Below are 14,167 nucleotides of genomic sequence, written 5' to 3'. Positions count from 1 at the left end.
GTGCAAAACTGTGGATGATAGACACTTCAAGTAAAAGCAGATTAGGCAGCATTTCCAAAGAGGAAAGTAAAAGTTAATATTTCAGGCCAATGACTTATCCAGCATTTTCTATTGGCAAATCAAACTACAAAGTAGAAAGAAAAATGTGCCTGTATATCCAGAACCGAATAGACGAATATGCCACCTGGGGCACCTGTTAACAATATTGTGCTTCAGTTGTTCCTTTCACAGCCTGCGCATCTCTCAAGTCACTTTTCAACTAATGATCTACTGTTAATCCACCCAGAATGATAAGACCAGCAAGAGTTGAAAAGGCCAGATGCCAAGTGGAAAACAACAAGGCTTCAGCAGCAGATGGTAGTAGCCCTGCTGAAACTCAAAAACTTGGCAAAGAGGAACGTCAGTCATTAATTCACGGCCTCATTTCCTAAGTCTGGGAATAGGAGGATATGGCAGGGAACCCTGGAAATGTGATAATTGAAAGGGGATAAATCTGTTTGCAGAGACTACAGAGTACAGATCCTGTCATAGTCACCCACAGGCAAAGTCATCACTAGATCCTCCTCAGCCACCTCCTCCCAGTGACTGATGAACAACTCTGAAACAGAGTGTTGATTCCATTCATCAACAGAAACAGTAGAAGATCTTCACTGTGACACATCTCCAATATAATTGTAGGCAGTAGTGTCTTGTCCTTCTTGATATCAGAATGGTTTTGATTCCATCAACTGAGAAGGATTATGGAGCATCCTTCACAAATTTAGCTGGTGCAAAAACTTCAGGGCATCATGGAACTCAATAGCACATAATATGGTCACTGGGCACAATTTGGCTGTATCTAACATCCGCGACATGATGGCAAGTAAAACATGATTTCAATCAACAGGAAAACCGCACAACAGATCTTCATGGAAACTCGACTAGCTAGGCTATATATAGCCCCAATACTTTCTGTAATTTTTCTCACCTCAAAATTTCAACACACATCCAACAAGCTTCCTGCTGTTGTTTAAGCAATTTTACTTTCACTCAAGAACCAAGATCATTCCAACTTAACCACTAAACTACGGACAAGATTTGTACATTTATGCATTCGGAGGCCAAATTCCAAGTAACTCATGAGATAATGTAATGTAATTAAAAATCAGAAAAATCAAGATTCTCCCTCAGCTTGTCCCTATTGCACAACAACAACCCCAACAATAAGGACATATGACACAACCCTGGAAGACAAGGAATGTTTTTTAAGTATATCTTAGGAGTCGCCTTTCAGCAGTAAAATTCATTACTATCGCCAGTGCACCAGATAAGCCTTTGGACAATGGAGGAAACATGAGTCTCAAGGACTAGACACAAAGCTCATGATGTGCCAGGCAGCAGTGATCCCTACCCTCCCATATACTAATGTGACTTTGTTCACATACAGTAGGCAACTCAAAGCTCTGAAGGGATACAACTTGACTGCAAAATAATATGAATCTACTATCAAAATTAATCAATATGAGTGTCCTCTCAGAACAACTGCCCAAATTCAGCCAGCTCTGGTCACATCATTTACTCAACTCTCAATACAAAAACCTTTTTTCTGAGCCTGATCTGAACAAGATGCAGAAGGATGTTCTCAGACTCTATGGAAAAGTGTAACATCCCCACCTTTTCAGGGAATCTGCAGGCCCTATTAGCACTCAAAATAGTGCTGGAGAATTCAGAAAGTTTTTGAGAACCTGAAGTCCCTACCAACTTCAAAACTACCCAACCATCTGCCCCAATGAACACTTATTGCCCCACCTGTAGTATGAATAGCAGATCCCACCTTAACCCCACTAAAATGGAATAGAAGCAAGCGATCCTCAGTCCCTGGGAACTGCTTAAGCAGGACTATTATGTTAGATGTCACGTAAGAAAAGTAGTAACCAATTTATATATAACAAAGTACCAGAACTGGTATTGTGATGGTGTCCAGAAAATCTGGTTTTAGGTGTATTTATCAACTTGAGTTCCATACAGGGAATAATTTATAATTTCTAAACACAAGAAATTCTGCAGATGCTGGAAATCCAGTGTAACGCATACACAATGCTGGAGGAACTCAGCAGGTCAGGCTGCATCTATGGAAAGGAATAAACAGTCAACATTTTAGGCCGAGATCCTTCATCAGTCCTGATGAGGGAATGCTGAGTTCCTCCAGAATTTTTCATGTGTTATTCCAGTTCATAAATTCTTCTAGTCTGACTATCCCTCATCTCCATAGGCAAAAACAACTGTCTCATTAGAAACTTGCCTAGATCTTAATTATTGGGAACCCTTGCTTACTAATTCCATGGATTATGTAAATGTTCTGTGCATAAGTGTTTTCTGGGACAGAAAACCATGGGATGTCAGACATCTGAATTCCAGAAGGAGATCCTTGGTCTGTGTGAGTTACCATGGACCATTTTGTGATTCACTCTCAAATAAATCTTGCTCGTGCATTGCATGTCAAAAATGGACATTTTGCTGTAACTTTCACATCCAGGTTAAGCCAATTTAAGACCATAATACTATGGTCTTATATGATATAGAGCAGAATTTAGGTATGCAAAACATGTCCTGGCCTAAATATTGGCTCTGGAGGACAAAGTATCATCTGTGGTACGGGAAAGAGAGATGCAAGACCTCAGACTGGTTGACTGCTAGAGTTCTGGTGGAAGCAGAAAGAAAAATACAACCTGGTTCTTTCAAGCTCCATAGAACATCAGTACAGCTTTTCTGTTTTATTTCTGGAATGACTTGCATCTATGCGCTTAAAGATGATCTGGGTTATTCAAAGGCAAAGAGAGCAGGAAGAACATCTGCAGTGCATGCTGTGCCTACTTGTTCACACCAACGCAGCCAGGACCTGAGCAACATCACAGGACTTAGCAATAAGAGCAGAGAATGCTGGAAATATGCTTCTGCGTAGCATTCAGGTAGCATTCTGTGAAACAAAAAGCAAACATAATGTTCTGGGTCTAACAGTCGATGTTTCAGGCCAAGACCCTTCGCCGGGACTGTCCTGACGAAGGGTCTCGGCCCGAAACATCGACTGTACCTCTTCCTAGGGATGCTGCCTGCCCTGCCTTCACCAGCAACTTTGATGTGTGTTGCTTGAATTTCCAGCATCTGCAGAATTCGTCATGTTTACATTCTGGGTCAAAGATCTTTCTCAAAGACTGTAATTTGTGCAATCAAAATGCCTAAGGCCCAAAAGATTTGTTACACTGGATGTCCAGGGAAAGGCCCCTTGTAGAAATGACAGCAGTCAAACGGTTAGTCAACCATGCTTATGACAAACCGATTGATCCTGTTTTGAGGCTTTTACAGCTTCATTAATACCCCTTTGGCTGGAATAAAGTGAGCTCCCTGGCCATTCACTCAAAGCTGTGTGAAAAGCACAAAAGTGTAGTAGTATCAAGCCGTTCATGCTGAACCGTGCAATTACCTGTCAGAAACTATTACCAGTTCCAATCTATTCCTCACCTGTGCCAAACAGTAACATACTCTTACACTGTGCCTCAGGCACAGCTTCAAGATGAAATCTATTACAGACAGCCATGCCAAGCTCTCAGTTTTCAAGAAGAAAGTGCACAATTCATTAAGAAGAAATTTAGCTGCATGATGCATAGCTACCTACTGGGTTACAGCTGTGAACACGTCTATCACCATGTACATCCAAATACGCCAGATTACCCTTCAGCTGTTACAAAATGGCAGCTTACATTCAGTGCTAAGTCAGAGCCAGAGCACAGAGGCATGCCCTTCGGCCCAACTTAGCCATACTGACCAAGTTGTCCACTTGAGCTAGAACCACTTACTCATGTTTGGCCTCTAAACCTTTCCTAGTTTTGTTCTTGTCCAAATGTCTTTTAAGCCTAGTGATTATAGCCGATTCCTCTGTAGTACTTCCTGAAGGCAGCTTGTTTCACATAGTCACCGACCTCTGTATGAAGAAGATGTCCCTCCGGCCCTCTTCAGATCTTTCCCTTTTCATGTTAAATCTATTGTTTTAGACTCCCCTACTCTGGGGAATAAAGGACTCTCACAATTCACCTTATCTATGCTCCTTATGGCTTTGTATACCTACACAAGGTCACACTTCAGCCTCCTACATTTCAACCTTGTGAACCATTTCCCCACATTTTCCCCACTACTTGAGCAGAATTCCACGTAAAACTCTAAGTGCGGTCTCATCAGAGAAAGTACTGACATGACATCCCATCTCATCTACTCAATACCCCGACCGATGAAAGAAAGCTAGAACATCCTGTTTACTTGTGTTATCACTTTCAAAAACTCCCACAATGTCTCACTGTTCTACTCTATCCAGGTTCCTGCCATTTACTGAGTTAGTTCTGACCTGGCTAACTTATCAAAATGTAAGTGAAAGGAAACTTCTTTGATCTGCTCAAGGCTGCACACCAACCTGTCAGCTTAATGGGTATGGCAGGCTACTTTTTCTCTAACAAACATCTAACTTATTGTCTGGTAAAAAGAATCCCAGAAACATACTGATACTGATTGTGGCTCCTGTTACGATTCATAGTTTTCCCTGACTGATAAGGAGATCAAATGGAATAAATGAACAGAGAAAAAATATCTAAATTAAACCGTGAAGAAATAAAATGGCTGGATAAATGTCTGAAGTAAACATGCCTTTAAATTCACTAAATAGTGAAAATCATGAAAATAATGTTAAGTAGTATGGAATAATGTAACTGATTGTTTATTATCTGCGTGTAATCATAACCTGGCACTGATGGAACAAGATGAGAGACAAAGAGGGTTTGTCTACACTGAAATACTTTTCAGAAGGGGCATTATTCATATCTTCAGCTGAATAGCCAGTTCCTTTACACATGTACCTGTCAAAGCAAGTACCCAGATGAAGCCGCAAATGAGACAAGAGTAATCTAACCTATGGCAAAGGCGATGACCTATGGATTTAGGATAGGATCAGCACGTCACAATCTGATTGCCTAAAACTCTGAGAGAGGAGTAAGGTCCTAACAGCTGCTCAGTGTTAGTAATTTGTATATTTTTAAATGCATTTGAAATACAATCAAAAGCAGAAAATTGGAACTATACCAATATTATGTAAATGATGCTGCCTAGCCTGCTGAGTTCCTCCAGCATTTTGTGTGTGTTGCTTTGGATTTCCAGCATCTGTCAGTTTTCTGTATTGATGGAAAACTTGTTGGGTCACAGTGATAAAGTACACTTCTGAAAATTTAAAATATGAGCTTCAACTATATGAAGAAAAGCTGGCAGTCTTTATTGGCTCTCCACCTGCACATAGCCATATGGATGATCCAGTTGATACACATTGTGTGTGGCAAAATTAACTCAAGAATACTTTTTGAATGAATATTTCTGTGCACATAGAGTATTGCCAGATATTCAGAGCCAAATGTATTTCTCATTCAGCTATTTTAAGGGAAAATGTCTTCATGGGAACTATTCAGTAAATACTTCTGTCTGTTTACAAAGATTGGTGACATTGGCTTTGACCAAATAGCAGAGACTGCAGCTGTAATAAATAGTGTTGAAACATATTAACTCCTGCCTAAGTAGCGATATGGATCCACTCCAATCTGCCTACTCTAGCTGCAGGTCAACAGCAGGTTCCATTTCATCGACTTTTCACTCAATTCTGGAACATCTGGACAGTAAGGTTACATATGTCAGGATGCTTGTTATTGTCAACAGCTCAACATTCAATATCATTGCCCCCTCGAAACTAAGCTTCAAGACCTTCGCCTCAATACCTCTTTGTGCAATTGGATCCTCGATTTCCTCATTTGCAGACCCTATTCAGCTCAGATTGGCAATAACATCTCCTCCACAATCTCCGTCAGCACAGGTGCACCACAAGGCTGTGTGCTTAGCCCCCTGCTCTACTTTCTCTACACTTATGAATGTGTGGCTAAGTACAGTTCCAATGCCATATTCAAGTTTGCTGATGATACCATTATTGAAGGCTGAACCAAAGATGGTGATAAATTAGCATTTAGAAGTGAGATTGAAAATATAACTGAGTGGTGCCATTATTACCTCTTACTCAATATCAGCAAGACCAAGGAGCCGATTGTTGACCAGGAGAAGGAGGAGGAGGAGGGAGCCAGGGATCCATGAGCCAGTCCTCATCGGAGGATCCAAGTTGGGGAAGGTCAGCAACTTTAAATTCCTCAGTGTTATCATTTCAGATCATCTATCCTATGCCCAGGACATAAGTTCAATTACTAAGAAGGCACAGCAGCCTCTCTACTTCCTTAGAAGTTTGCGAAAATTCGGCATGACATCTAAAATTTTGACAAACCTTCTATAGATGGGTAGTGGAGAGTATATTGACTGGCTGCTTCACAGCCTGGTATGGAAACACCTGTGCCCTTGAATGGAAAATCATGCAAAAATTAGTGGATATGATAATGCCCTCCCTTCCATTGAGAATATCTATAGGAAGCGTTGTCACAGGAAAACAGTATCCATCATCAGGGACCTCACCTTGCAGGTCATGCTTTCTTCTCGTTGCTGCCATCAGGAAGAAGGTACATGATCCTCAGTACACACACTAGGTTCAGGAACAATCATTACCCCTCAACCATCAAGCTCATGAACCAAAGGGGAAAATTCTATTCCCCTTCACTTGTCCTATTATTGAAATGTTCCCACAACCTATGGACCTGTTTGGAGAACTCTTCATCTTATGTTCTTGATACTTATTGTTTATTTATTTATTATTATTTATTTATTTATTTTTGTATTTGCACAGTTTGTTAACTTTTTCTTACTGGTTGAACACTAAAGTTGGTGCAGCCTTTCATTGATTCTATTATAGTTATTATTCTAATATGGATTTACTGAGTCTGCCTGTAAGAAAACTAATCTCAGAGTTGTATATGGTGACACATATGTACTTTGATACTAAACTTACTTTGAACTTCGAAAGGATTTCTCACTTCAGCCTGAAGATGGTGATCTTCCAGTTAGGATGGCACTGAGCTGTGACGCCCGTTGAGGTCACGGTTCGGATTTAGTTGTGTTTTTGGGTTTAAATGGATGGATTTGGGGGCAGCATGGGGAGTTAAGGGTCAGGAAAGCATTCAGGGACAGGGAGGGGGTGTTAGAGGTCAGGGCAGTTAACAAGGTGTCAGAGCAGGAGCCAGTGGTTGGAATTAGAGTCCAGGTTAGAGTGGTCTGTGATTGTAAACCAGTGGTCCGTGTATCCCTGTGGATGGATATTCAGTTGGCAGGTGCTAAGGATGAAGAAGATGAAGAGCATCAAACCGCAGTGGTCAATGGTCAATGACTGCGGTTGGAAAGCCCTATGGATGAAGGTTGGCCACAAATCCCACCCCCTCCAGGTTGGTGAACCCTCCAGGGTCAATAAGTCCCAGGACTGATCACTGTGCAAGCAAGAGAAACAAGAACCAGTGAATCTCCCAAACCTGTAAGTCCTGGCATCGGCGGTCCAAGCGAGTCCAGAGTTTGAGGGTCAGAATTCAAAGTTCTGTGATCGGCAAATCCTGGGGTCGAAAGCAGAGCTTGAAAGTCAGAGAATGAAGTTGGTGAGTCTTCAAGTCGAGGGTCAATGGTTGACGCACTGAGTCATCATGTCCAGATGTTGGAGGGATGATGCCGGCAGACTGTGTTTGTAAGTCCGAGGGGCCAAGATTCTGGCCTATTCTGCGGCTGGAAGTCCATCTGTGTGTATGTGATTGAGTGGGTGGGTGGGTGGGAGGGGAGGAAAGGGGTTTGTTTTTGTTGCTGTTGTAGTGTTACTGTTGTTGCTTAGTGGTTCTGTTGAACATCGTGGGCATGCTATGTTGGTGCTGGAATGTGTGACGACACTTTTGGGCTATCCCAGCTCACCCTGAGGTCGTGTTGGTTGTTAACACAAATGGACGCATATCAGCGTATGATTTTGATGTACATATACTAGAGGGGATGCAATATTGGATCTCCTGTTAGGTAACGAATTAGGGCAAGTGACAGAAGTCTGTGTAGGGGAGCACTTTGGTTTCAGTGATCATAACACCATTAGTTTCAATTTGATCATAGACAAGGATAGATCTGGTCCTAGGGTTGAGGTTCTGAACTGGAAGAAGGCCAAATTTGAAGAAATGAGAAAGGATCTAAAAAGCGTGGATTGGGACAGGTTGTTCTCTGGCAAAGATGTGATTGGTAGGTGGGAAGCCTTCAAAGGGGAAATTTTGGGAGTGCAGAGTTTGTATGTTCCTGTCAGGATTAAAGGCAAATTGAATAGGAATAAGGAACCTTGGTTCTCAAGGGATATTGCAACTCTGATAAAGAAGAAGAGGGAGTTGTATGAAATGTATAGGAAACAGGGGGTAAATCAGGTGCTTGAGGAGTATAAGAAGTGCAAGAAAATACTTAAGAAAGAAATCAGGAGGGCTAAAAGAAGACATGAGGTTGCCTTGGCAGTCAAAGTGAAGGATAATCCAAAGAGCTTTTACAAGTATATTAAGAGCAAAAGGATTGTAAGGGATAAAATTGGTCCTCTTGAAGATCAGAGTGGTCGGCTTTGTGCGGAACCAAAGGAAATGGGGGAGATCTTAAGTAGGTTTTTTGCATCTGTATTTACTAAGGAAGCTGGCATGAAATCTACGGAATTGAGGGAATCAAGTAGTGAGACCATGGAAACTGTACAGATTGAAAAGGAGGAGGTGCTTGCTGTCTTGAGGAAAATTAAAGTGGATAAATCCCTGGGACCTGACAGAGTGTTCCCTCAGACCTTGAAGGAGACTAGTGTTGAAATTGCGGGGGCCCTAGCAGAAATATTTAAAATGTCGCTGTCTACGGGTGAAGTGCCAGAGGATTGGAGAGTGGCTCATGTTGTTCCGTTGTTTAAAAAAGGATCGAAAAGTAATCCAGGAAATTATAGGCCAGTGAGTTTAACGTCAGTAGTAGGTAAGTTATTGGAGGGAGTACTAAGAGACAGAATCTACAAGCATTTGAATAGACAGGGGCTTATTAGGGAGAGTCAACATGGCTTTGTGCGTGGTAGGTCATGTTTGACCAATCTGTTGGAGTTTTTCGAGGAGGTTACCAGGAAAGTGGATGAAGGGAAGGCAGTGGATATTGTCTACATGGACTTCAGTAAGGCCTTTGACAAGGTCCCGCATGGGAAGTTAGTTAGGAAAATTCAGTCGCTAGGTATACATGGAGAGGTGGTAAATTGGATTAGACATTGGCTCAATGGAAGAAGCCAGAGAGTGGTGGTAGAGAATTGCTTCTCTGTGACTAGTGGTGTGCCACAGGGATCAGTGCTGGGTCCATTGTTATTTGTCATCTATATCAATGATCTGGATGATCATGTGGTAAATTGGATCAGCAAGTTTGCTGATGATACAAAGATTGGAGATGTAGTAGACAGTGAGGAAGGTTTTCAGAGCCTGCAGAGGGACTTGGACCATCTGGAAAAATGGGCTGAAAAATGGCAGATGGAGTTTAATACTGACAAGTGTGAGGTATTGCACGTTGGAAGGACAAACCAATGTAGAACATACAGGGTTAATGGTAAGGCACTGAGGAGTGCAGTGGAACAGAGGGATCTGGGAATACAGATACAAAATTCCCTAAAAGTGGCGTCACAGATAGATAGGGTCATAAAGAGAGCTTTTGGTACATTGGCCTTTATTAATCAAAGTATTGAGTATAAGAGCTGGAATGTTATGATGAGGTTGTATAAGGCATTGGTGAGGCCGAATCTGGAGTATTGTGTTCAGTTTTGGTCACCAAATTACAGGAAGGATATAAATAAGGTTGAAAGAGTGCAGAGAAGGTTTACAAGGATGTTGCCGGGACTTGAGAAACTCAGTTACAGAGAAAGGTTGAATAGGTTAGGACTTTATTCCCTGGAGCGTAGAAGAATGAGGGGAGATTTGATAGAGGTATATAAAATTATGATGGGTATAGATAGAGTGAATGCAAGCAGGCTTTTTCCACTGAGGCAAGGGGAGAAAAAAACCAGAGGACATGGGTTAAGGGTGAGGGGGGAAAAGTTTAAAGGGAACATTAGGGGGGGCTTCTTCACACAGCGAGTGGTGGGAGTATGGAATGAGCTGCCAGACGAGGTGGTAAATGCGGGTTCTTTTTTAACATTTAAGAATAAATTGGACAGATACATGGATGGGAGATGTATGGAGGGATATGGTCCGTGTGCAGGTCAGTGGGACTAGGCAGAAAATGGTTTGGCACAGCCAAGAAGGGCCAAAGGGCCTGCTTCTGTGCTGTAGTTTCTATGGTTCTATGACAAATAAATGAATCTGAATTCCACTACTGAACGCTTGAAGACCAGCCTGCTGTTTGAATATCCCCCCCCACCAATCTCAATAGGTAACAATGTGCCTGTCTAATGCCTTTTGACAAACTATATCTGCCAAGGAAATATTCACTTCATCATGCTCTCATGCCTGGATACAACCAATAATCCAAGTATTAATTCCCTCCCCCAAGACTCTCACCTATCCCTCCACCACGAGACCAAAGAATTCCTTTTGATTACTACACACTTTATATTCCAGCACCTAAGACTATCCTAAGGCTACTTAAAACAAGTTTTTCTTCATGTCATTTGTGGATTAAACTGACTTGTTGACTGCTCTTAAATTTCTAGAACTGCTATTACTGTTTTATCAATGGTATATAAAAACAGAAGCAGTGACTCATTCCTAATGAATAGCCACAATAATATAAAAAGTTTGTTTTAATAAGTTTCTCACTTGAAATCTATAGATGACTATTTTCTTATGAATGTAATTAAGAGCAGAATTTTACAAGGTTAATAAAGTAAAATTAAAGATGAAGTTTAAGATTACTCAAAGATTAAATTTCCCACAAGGATGAACTGAGCTCCTACCATCCTGTAAAGCAATACAATGTCACAATTTTAAATCAGACCAGGGCTTCGATTTATCAGTTTAACCAATATCCAAAGTAACACCTCCAAGGACCTATTTACCAATGCTGTTTTTTTATTTGGTTCAAATATATCTGATAATAGGCAGCATTAGTATTGCTTTAAGAATGCAGGTTTAAAAAATTAATAATGTACATAAATTACTGCCGAGTATAACAAAATATCCCAGTTAGTGGTGTGTTAAGGAGAATTTAGTGGAAGAAGACCCAGAATAGTTAAAAAAAAACATGGTGCTAGGTTACTTTGAATATGGAGAAGCGAACTAGGTTTACTTCTGGTTGTTATAAATTGAGTTGTTATAAATTATTAAATTAATTGAAAATAGAAATATTTACCTTTTATTTCTTTAAAAAAATACCTGAGTTGTCAAATATTTATAATAACAATAATAAAAAAACTCAAGTTGTAAGCTGAAGCAAAAATAAAAACTGAATAATTCAAGACCCATGCTGATTGCAAAAATTGTGGCAAACTCGATCTCCTGTCACATTTGCAGCCATGGGATATTAAGCACCTAACCAATCAGTTAATGATACATCAATACTGTGCATTTCAGGAAGATCACCACTCATGTACTGAACAAATTAATTTTTGGTAAATAAATTCTGGATTTGCTGATATAAGTAACCTGTATAATTATTACAAGTGTTGCAAAATATTGCCACTGGGATAAAGCCACATAGAGAAATTTTTATCAACGCCTTTGTACTGCAGAGCTATTCAGCCTTAGGGATAGAAGACTGATAGGCACACTGTCTAATTCCTGAGATATTTTTGTTACAAGCTTTGAAAAGAAACTCATTTCACAATAGGAATTTTCTTGACCTGAAATATAGCTCTCAGAGTCATAATCAGATTTATAATCACTGACATATTTCATGAAATTGGTCATTTTGCAGCAGCAGTGCAATACATGAAAATATGCTATATATTACAATGAGAAATATAAAAATATTAAACAAGTGGTGCAATAACATAACCTAGTGATAATGTCGATGGATTCATTGTTCACCAGTTATCTGTATCCTTCACCACAGAATTTGCCAACTCTGTTGTACATTTCCAATATTTTCTGTTTCTGTCACTGAAGCCTTACTTTGCTTTGAAGCTTATATTGTAGAAAGTAGATGTGACCTAACTTGACTTTATTTGAAACTGTGGCACCTCTGCCAGAAATCCATTTTATGTACAATTGCTTGGCTTTTGCCCTGCTTCCTGCTAAGTTACCCTGGTTAAGCATGAGAAATCAAGGACATAGTTGGTATGAATAATCTGAGAATACTTCAGAAACATATAGCAAGATTTTGTAAATGAGGTACAATGCATTTCTATTTTTAAATTCTACTCCCGGCACTAGCGACTAACTGTTGCAAAATATAGTTGCCCGTGTTGTTGTCCATTATGTTGCTTTTGCTTACAGTCTAAAGGCTAGTTTGCACAAAATGAAGTCCACTTGGCCATTCTTTATATATACAATAATATCAAAATTGCACCTTAATTGAATCTCTGAGATCTTGTCTTTCATTGGTAACTTACAGTATTCTCTTATAATTTAAAGGCCAACGAGGTTAGTTTTATAAAAAGTAGAAAATTATAGTTAAAATAGAAAAGAAGTGAGAAACACACAGAACTATCAACCCTTTAAGAGACCAGAGAAGTTACTTTTGAGGGTAATCTACTGTTACTCTGCTGGAGAGCTAATCAAATAGAGCCAGAACTATAATCAGGATTTTCTTTTTTTCTTTTCAAACATACTTCGAATTCCCTCCAACAAGTAATCTGCTTCCAGTATCTTTCCAGGATAGTGCAATCCAGATGTACCCCCTCCATGAACAAAAACCTATCAACCAAAAATGACTGAAATTCCTTTGGTTTTTGTCACTGATCTTACACAGAAACAAGGGAACACGAATACACATAAATCAGTCATGATGGAATGGCAGAGAAAACTTGATGAGCTGAATGGCCTAATTCTGCTTCTATGTTTTATGGTCTGATAAGACCATAAGAACATAAGATATAGGAGCAGAATCAGGCCATTTGGCCCATCGAGTCTGTTCCACCATTCCATCATGGTCGATCCATTCTCCGTCTCAGCCCCCAGTCTTCTGCCTTCTCTCCATATCCTTTCATGCCGTGATTAATAAAGAATTTGTCAGCCTCTGTCTTAAATGTACTCAATGGCTTGGCCTCCACAGCCAACTATGAGAAAGAATTCCATAGATTCACCACTCTCTGGCTAAAGAAATTCTTCCTCATCTCCATTCTAAAAGGATGCCCCTATATTCTGAGGCTGTGTCCTCTGGTCTTAGACTCCCCTAACATAGGACATATCCTCCCCAAACCACTCCATAAAGGCCTTTCAATATTCGATGGGTTGCAATGAGGTCACCGCTCATTCTTCTGACTTCCAGTGGGTAAAGGCCCAGAGCCATGAAGTGTTCTTCATATGATAAGCCTTTCAATCCTGGAATCATTTTCGTGAAGCTCCTTTGAACCCTCTCCATGTCAGCTCATCCTTTCTTAGATTAGGAACCCAAAACTGCCCACAATACTCCAAGTGAGGCCTCACCAGTACTTCATAAATGTTCAACATTACATCTTTGCTTTTATATTCTAGTCCTCTTGAAATGAATACAAACATTGCATTTGCTTTCCTGACCACCAACTCATCCTGCAAATTAACCTTTAGGGAATCCTGCAGAGGACTCACAAAGACCCTTTGCACCTCAGATTTTTAAATTTTCTCACCTTTTAGAAAGCAGTCTACCCTTTTCTTTCTTCTCCCAAACTGTACATCTTAAGCTTGTTCCACCATTCTAGACATGGATATCATGGAGTCAAACAATATAAAAAGCCTTTTGGCCCAACAAGATTGGGCTAATCATCAGACACCAGTTTATAGTAATTCTAATTCATTCTCCACAATAGTCCCATCAACTCCCCCAGATTCTACAACTACGCTTGTGTACAAGAATGAATAGTTAACCTACTGAATCACTTGTGCTTGAGATGTGTAAGAAACCTTGAGGACCTGGAAAAAAATCCATACAGTCCAGGGCAACCTTCAGAGAAAGGAGACAAAAAAACACTGCAGATGCTGGAATCTGGAGCAAAAAAAAAACACATGAAGCTGGACTAAAAGTCCAGATGAGGAGTCTTGGCTAACTCTTCATTTCCCTCCACAGATGCTACCTGACCCATTGAAGC

At 40.4% G+C, this 14,167-nt stretch overlaps 1 protein-coding gene across 2 annotated transcripts in view; it reads right to left on the bottom strand.

Moving 5' to 3' along the window:
- Nucleotides 1-14,167, bottom strand: part of parp8 (poly (ADP-ribose) polymerase family, member 8) — a 376,390-nt gene that overhangs the window by 179,396 nt on the left and 182,827 nt on the right. The window lies entirely within an intron of this gene.

Source organism: Mobula hypostoma, chromosome 3 (assembly GCF_963921235.1).
Source record: "Mobula hypostoma chromosome 3, sMobHyp1.1, whole genome shotgun sequence".
Taxonomy (NCBI): domain Eukaryota; kingdom Metazoa; phylum Chordata; class Chondrichthyes; order Myliobatiformes; family Myliobatidae; genus Mobula; species Mobula hypostoma.
The sequence above is the reverse complement of the archived record's forward strand: the minus strand, read 5'-3'. Positions and strand labels throughout refer to the sequence as shown.